The sequence below is a fragment of the Benincasa hispida genome, chromosome 1 (assembly GCF_027475165.1).
Source record: "Benincasa hispida cultivar pf3 chromosome 1, pf3_genome.v1.1, whole genome shotgun sequence".
In the NCBI taxonomy this organism is placed as follows: Eukaryota; Viridiplantae; Streptophyta; class Magnoliopsida; order Cucurbitales; family Cucurbitaceae; genus Benincasa; species Benincasa hispida.
The window spans coordinates 67902814-67911011 of NC_143478.1; the positions used below are offsets into that span (position 1 = coordinate 67902814).

The 8198-nt window shown below is 30.5% G+C and overlaps 1 pseudogene across 1 annotated transcript; it reads right to left on the bottom strand.

Annotated features, from left to right (window-relative positions):
• Window positions 1-2523: 2523 nt before the first annotated feature.
• On the bottom strand, window positions 2524-5191 carry LOC120087573 (B3 domain-containing transcription factor VRN1-like; annotated as a pseudogene). The gene is made up of 4 exons (XR_016528170.1): window positions 4920-5191; window positions 3350-3912; window positions 2925-3066; window positions 2524-2840 (listed from the first exon to the last, which is right to left on the bottom strand). The product of XR_016528170.1 is annotated as a B3 domain-containing transcription factor VRN1-like (transcript).
• Window positions 5192-8198: the final 3007 nt, after the last annotated feature.

Consider the following 8198-nt stretch of genomic DNA (forward strand, 5'->3'; position numbering starts at 1 on the left):
TATCATTTTTGTGTGTTTTTATGTGTTTATTAATGTTCAGGAGGTTTCATGTTTGTCGTGGAGGGAGGGTAGAGTTTGATTATACTCGTTTTGTGGTTGAACTTCAAGTTTTTGTGTGTTTATGAATGTTTATGAAGTTCTAATGTGTTGTAGGGGTGGATTGAGATTGGTTTAGATTGTTTTGGGGAGAAAGTTTGAGTTGAGATTGGTTTAGATTGTTTTGGGGAGAAAGTTTGAGTTTATGTGTGTTCGTTCTTGTTTATGAAATTTATAATGTTTGGTTGGACGATTATGAAGTTCTAATGTGTTCTTGTTTATTTATGAAATTTGGTTGGACAATTATGATATTTGTGGATGTTTTATTTATTAAATTTTAACGTGTTGTGGATGTTTAAAGATGATGACATTTAAATGTTGTTGTTTTATTGTAGGATGTTGTTCGGAGATGAGATTGGACGATTGTTCAAGATGCTGTGTTCCAGACGTTGTTTTCTTTTTTGTATTTATTGACGTTGTTTTCTTTTTTGTATATATTGACATTGTTTTCATTTTATTTTTTCTATGTATTTGTGAAAACAAATTTTTTTATTTAGTAACGACTTTGTTTTATTGTAAGATATTGAATTTTTCATTTATTTGTTATAGTATGGACTTCGTTTTCTTTATTTTATTTATTATGTGAATCTATTTAAGTTGGTTAATTACGTTTTACAGATTATTCATATCAAATTTAAAAAAATTACAAATTAAAAATTAAAAATATTTAAAAGACAATATTCAACTAATGAAGGAACTCCCCACACATATTTTTTTGCGACGGGAGTTCTTGTAACTCCCGACAAATAAAACAAACTATCGGGAGTTCCTCTCCCGACGGATTTTTCTCGACCAAACTCCCGACGATCCATTATTCTTCTGGAGAAGCTCTTCTGACGCATTTTCTACAATTTTCCAATGAATTATAACGTCGAGAGAAATTCGATTTCTTGTAGTGCCACATGATTCTTTGATTGACTAACATGTCAAAATTCCTCCTACACATTCACTCACCACCAATCTCAACAATCTCATTCACAAGAGACTTAACTATAGTCAAATTGACCTAACAACAATCAATTTAAACTTCATAAGCAAAATGTGTTTAGATTGAATTTTAAATAGTCTCTATCAATTATTTAAAACTTGTTTTTAGTTTTAGAATTTAATCAAATGTTTGTTTAGAATTTAATCAAATGTTTGTTGTTTACATATAAAAATTAAAACTCTGATTAAAAATTTGTGAAAAAGGAAACACAATTTTCAAAAACAAAAAATTAAACAACAATCAAAACTAGGGGTGGAATCGATTCGGTTTGATGGCCAAACCGAACCGAATCGCTTTTGTTTATACATAAAACCGAACTGCACCGTTTGTGCGGTTCGAACCAAACCGGTTCAATTCGGTTTCAAGAATCGGTTTGAGTTTTTTTTTTTACCTCTGTTCGTGTTCAGTGTTCACGGCGATGCTACGAAAGAAGAAGTGAACGGCCTGGTCGACGAAGAAGAACCAGACAGTTTGGTCGATGAAGAAGAACCAAACGAAAGAACTAGAAGAAGTGAACGGCATCCGTGAGGTACAGATCTGATTTCGTAAGGCAGTCTGGTAACGAAGAAGAACGGCGGTGGTTGACGAGGAAGAACGGCGACAGAAACCTTAGTTGGTACAGACCTGATTGGCGAAGGCGATTGCGAAATGGAAATGCCAATGCGTGAGCGTGAGGAGGGTGGAGGCAGAGTGGCGCACGAGTGCTGAGTTTAAATTAGGTTATTTATTATTAAATAAATATTAATATTATATTATATTATATATATATATATATATATATATATATATATAAACAGTTCAGTTTGATTTAGAAATCGGTTTTCAAGCTTTGAACCAAACCGAACCGATCCGTTTAAATTCGGTTTCAACAGCCCAACAAACCGCATCGAACCGAAAAATTCGATTTTGCTTATAAATTGGTTCGGTTTGATTCGATTTTGCAATTCGATTCGATTGGAGCAATTTTTTTTTGTCCATCTCTACTCAAAATCATGCCTAACTTATATATATTTTTTCTCTTCTAATTTTTGTTGTGCGCAAGTTTGAACATCTTGATATAAATGAAATTATCTGTTGATTGAATTTAAATGATCTCTCACCAATCTTTCACCTTTTTTTTTCCTTTTTTCTTCTTCCTTCACATCCCCATCTTACATTCATTAAGTGTCATAATGAGAAAATGATAAATCCATCCAAATATAGTTTTCTATATTAAGTTTACTGAAGTTATTTTCAAGTAATAATCAACTTAAAAAGAAAGAAAGGGCCATAAAAGATATCAATAATCACACTATTATTGACGAAAGAAAAATATTTAGTGTTAATATATAACCTCTAATGACGTGTCAAAATATGAGTTAAAGGAGTAACAACGGGTATTGTTGGTGGGTTTCTATAACATATTTTTAAAAGCAAAATACACAAAATACCCCCCAAAATAAGCTTCCAAAATCAGACCATATACTATTTACAGCCAAAACTACAAATTTCAGTCACTTTGTTTTTATCAAATTGCAGCTGAAGAAAACACACTGAATTTACAACGTTCTTACTCTTCTTGACAAGCTCAAACACAACCACATCCCCAACTCTTAGATTGCTTTCCCTGCAAAACACACCCCATCCTCTTCCCATTCGCTTCGTCGTCGAACCTTTTGCACCATATTTCCAATTTTCGCCCCTTCGAACCCCCCTGAATTTCAATGATTTCATCCTCCCTACTCAGATACTTAGTGCCAAAACTGGAAGGAATGTACTTTCACTAAACAATTGAGTTACTAAGACAAAGTTTCTTTTGCTATAATGTAGTAAACAACACATGTAGAGTATAGAACTTCACCATATAACTCTTCTTTATGTTTCTCTTCTTTATGATCACCATGAATGAAGGATTTTGAGTCTTGATCATTGTCTTTTTCGCTTCACGGATCGCCATCTCCCATCCACTCGATGATGCTTTTCGAGTTTTTGAAGGCGGCTTTCTTTTGTAAACAAGAAATAGTTCATCATTATTCAACGATAAACACACATCCCAAACAACAATAAAGAGGTATCAGAGTCATAGAATGATTCTAAAATGGTTAAAATCACTTTTGTCATTTTCAAAATTATTCTAAAAATATTTTTAATCCTTCAAAATCAACTTTAATAATATTGAAAATACATTTAAAAGTGTAAGATTGAAACTTGAGTGATTAAGTGATTTTAAACCTGACAAACATCGCATCGAGCCGAAGAGTTACATTTAAGTTAAATAGAACTTGCCTGGGATGATTTTTCACAACATCAAAATCTTCTATTGCTAAACAATTCTCAACTTTACACCTTTTGCTCTCGAACTCACTATCAAAACTTCCCGACTTTATTTTGGATTTACATCGAGTTTCTACGCCAGGCGACTTCATCAAATCGAACCCCAAATTAGTACAAGTCATCTTCGGACTATGTAGTTCGTATTGACAATCATCATCATCGTCATCAATGAATCGATCGGAACAGCCACAAGAAGAAGAGATTAAGATAATGGAATCAGATTTCTTAACTTCATTTCCAAGCTTCATTCCATCATGATGTGGATATTGAATCTCAAAAGTAGTTGTGTCAAAAATAAGAACTTAGGAAGCTGGAATGCCCCTCATATTTGAAGAGAATAAGAAGCCATAATCAATGGAGTAATAATCAATAAACTTATTCCAACTATCATTAAAGCATATTTGGCCATTGGATTTCTCTAATCCCACTTGCCAAACACCACCATTAGGCACATTAAGCAGAACATTAGAAGATAATTCTTTGCCAAACATCCTAATGAACTTTCTGGGCATTTTCTGTAAAGCAAAAGAGAGTTTTGTATTAAAGAGCATAATTTGATCATAGTAATCCAAGCATATTATTAAAATAAAAAATTTGTCCCACTTTGAACATGATCAAAAAGTTCTGATTTCCTTCTAAGAAAATATCAACCCCACTTGTTCAAATGTATAAATATTAGAGAAATTTCAGTCTAAAAAGTACTTCTAAACAAACTTTGCCCTCTGTTTTGCAAATATTCCTCTTCTTTCAAAAGTTGCAATGTTACTTATCTTTACCATCGTTCTTCAAAAATTACCTCCGGAATCGAAGTTCTATAGAACTATAATGATGATACTACAATGTAATGGTGATGATGTTTCAAAATTACCTTATATATATTTTTCCAACAAAAACAATAATTCCTTTTCCACGGTTTTGACCATTTATACATCGTTGGTATTCATTTGATTGTTTTTTATTTTTAATTTAAGATAATTAAGTTATTAAACACTAATTTCACTCATAAGTTTCTATAATTTCTTATCTACTTTCTACTAATATTCTCAAAAGTTAAGTCTGAGTTTTGAAAAAGACCTGAGTTTGTTTTTAGAACTGGACTAAAAACTCAAGTGTTTCTTAAACAAGGATAAAAACCATAATTAAAAATTATGAAGGATAAAAACGATGATGATGATTGTCAATACGAACTACATAGTCCGAAGATGATGATGATTAAGAACAAAATCGTTATCAAGGTTCCTCACTTTCTCAAGCTTCCAGTAAAATCGTTATCAAGGTTCCTTACTTTCTCAAGTTTCAGTAAAATCTCTACTTTCTACAGTCTGAAGAAAAAGGAGAAAAACGTTTACAAAGTAATCCACAAACAGAACCTAACTTGTTGTAGAACATTCGCCATTGTTCAAAAAAAACAAAAACAAACAAACAAGAAGAAAAAAGGGGGGGGAAGCAAATATGGGGGAAATTGCAACCAAGAAAAAAAAATTTTAAAAAAAAATCGACGCAGTAAATATGGGAAGTTTACCAGTTTTTCTTCACGAACGGAAGATGGAAGTATTATCTTGAAAAATTGCATGGAAGAATTGGTTTCGTACGGTTCAAGAAACCGCCGGTGGTGGCGGCTAAGCCCACTCCGCCAGCCTTCGCCGCAGTTTTCTTCCATGGAACGCTGAAAAACGCTTATGTTTTTCCTTTTCTGCCGCCGTTGACGGTGGTTTAGTGGTGGAGAGAAAATAGAGGAGAGGAAACGACAGTCTTAAAAAGAAATAACTGATAAGAAAGACTAGTGTGGCCTAGATTTTGGGGAACCGGAAAGTATTTATTTAAACTTATTATATTACAAAACATTAAACCCTAAACTCGACACATGTAACGACAATTGTGGACTCTGCGAGTCTGACCCATCAAATTTCATTCGCAATTATAATATTTTTAAAAATTAAAAATTTAATTAAAAAAAGCACAAGTACTGTTTTATCTGACTCAAATTAAAATTCGCAATTATTACGAGTTAAATAATTAGATATATTAACCCCCAATCCAATTGTTTAGTTTTGGATTGCGATAGATTTTCAAATCATTATGTTTTTAGAAAATGGGTTGTTCACATATTAAAATATTGATGTCATGAAATGGATTTTTTATTTAAATATGGTAGTTGGTAAGAATATTTAAGATAATATAGTTGGTTTGAAAGTATTTAAAAATATTTAAATCCTATTTTGATCTTTGAACTTTGAATCTGGTTTTATTTTAGTCCCTAAACTTTTAAAAACGTTTGTCTTGAACTTTAAAAACTTGATTACTTTGATTCCTGCTGTTATGATTCTATTAGCTCTTTAACGGAATGAGTTGGCTATATTTTTAAATGATTAGACACTAAATGATCCCAAATAAGCTAATCAATTTTAGACTAAAAATTCTAAGGTTCTAATTTTTATTTTTATTTTTTTGTCAATTGGGTTGAAATATCAATACCTAGCTCATTCTCACTCCTTTCCTTCTTTTGGAGCTATTTTACTTCGGAGGTTGATTTTGAGGAGTACAAAGCGATGACAACACTAATAACTAAAAGAGGTGGAACATTACAATCGGCTCAGGCAGAAATTGGAATCTGAGATGAAAACGGCGATGAAATTGCAAATGGCTCAACTAAAAGGAAAATTTAATCAACTCAGGCAGAACGTAAATTGGAGTCTCCATCGGGATTCTAGTCAAAAGCTCGCCAACATCTATAGAAAATCAAGAAACTTAAACAAAATTGAAGCATAAAAACATTATTGATTTCCTTCTTTCCCTTTTCCTTCAAAACTCAACTTTCCTATGCCTCCAGTTATAAATATTTTTCCTTTTTAAGAATACTATCTTTCTTTTTATTTCTTTTATTTATAACTTAGAAAAACCTATTTTTTTTTTTCCAAATTGGAATCTCCAAACAAATAAGATGAAAATAAATCCAATCCATATAGAAAATAAATTCTAAAAGAAAAGGGAAAAAAAATGTTATCAAATGAATCATAGGTCATCATCCAAGGGACCAAAAAAGTAAATGACCAAAATCAAACTAACTTTTGATTTACACTCTAATTGAAAATTGAAACCCCGGATAAATAGGTATTTAAAAAAAAAATCAAGGACTACACCTTTTTGAAAGGTTAGAGACCAAGGTAGAATAAAATTCAAAATTCATTGACTAAAATAGGATTTAAACCATGTTAGAAAAATATAGTTGTCAGTGGTCAAATCTCTACCTTGTGATCAGATGTCGAATTTTGAACTCTCGACATATTAAAAATATATTTTTTAAAAATTTGGTCGAGCCTTGAACGTGCACCCTCGTGTTGCCCTCTCGATTGATCATAATATTTATTATATATGTACTTGTTCACTAGTTGAAACTAAATTGAACCTTAGCAGAATAGTTACTACATCTTAAAAGTGTAGTGTGTCCCTTAAGACAAGCATTTGAATCTCATTTGAAACATCTTTGTATCTCTTTTCTTTTTTTTTTTCCTTCCGTTCTTCTTAATCTTTTTATTCAACCTTCCGTTTCTTTTTAATGTTTTTTTAAACTTTTGTTTTTTATTTCATAAATAAATATTTCCTTTTTATTACAGTTTAAAAAAATTCTTCTTATTTTTAATTTTTCTGACATATAAAAAATATATATACAAATATAAAAGTAGAAAATTAATTGTTTAAGGATTTTTTTAGAAAAGATAAATTATTTTAGCGTAGTTTTATTTTAATAATTTTTAATAAATATTTTAAATTTTATTATTTGCTTATATAATTATATATAAGACCTATTGGATATAAATTTTAAACAATAAAAATCTATCAAATACACAATAAAAATGTCAGGGTTCTGCTATACACATTTTAAAGTTTCGGAACCATGTATAGAAAACAATTTAGAACTATATGACCTAAGCTTCTAATTTTATATGAACTGGTTGAAAGAACGATGAGGTCCACTATAGAAGCAGGATCGTCCCAATTTTGTTTTTACAGAATAAAAATTATAGGACAAAAAATTATGCATCAAACGGGAAATTTACAACATGTTAAAACAGAAGATGAAGAAGGGTAATAAATTGACTTACCCTTGAAGAAACCAAAGTCTTCTCGAAAATCCTTCCAAATGGTCACGAACACTTTGAAACACTAATCTTCCAAAAATACAACAAACCAAGAAGAAGGACATCATCAAGAAGTAATCCTCTATATTCTCTGTAACGGTTGAGAATTACAGGAGGTGTGAGCTCTGTATATTTTGGAAGAGGGAGAGAAGAATTGAGAGAAAGAAGAGAGATCTAAATTAAACCCATAGATCGTCTGTGTAATACTTATATGAAGAAGATGAAGATTGTCAACTCACGATTGATGGGGAAGTGAATTAAGGGGAAGGGAGTTACAATTCACTCCTTAATTAAAATTCAAAAATTAATTTAATAAATAATTTAACAAATCATTATTATATATATGTGTGCTATCTTATCATATAATATATATTAAACTATAAGTTATATCAAATATAACACATAACCTATAATTTTTCTATTCTATCAAATACAATGTAACCTATAGTTTGAATTTCTCAATCATTTGCGGTATTTAATATAAATCACATTTATACTAAATTAGTTATATGAATCCAATCCATATAATTAGTATTTGAATCATATTAAAATATTTAATTCCTCTCAAAATAAACTTTATATTATAACGTATCCAATACATTATATTATTTATATTACATATAATTAATTTAAATAATATAATGTATTGGATACGTTAAATT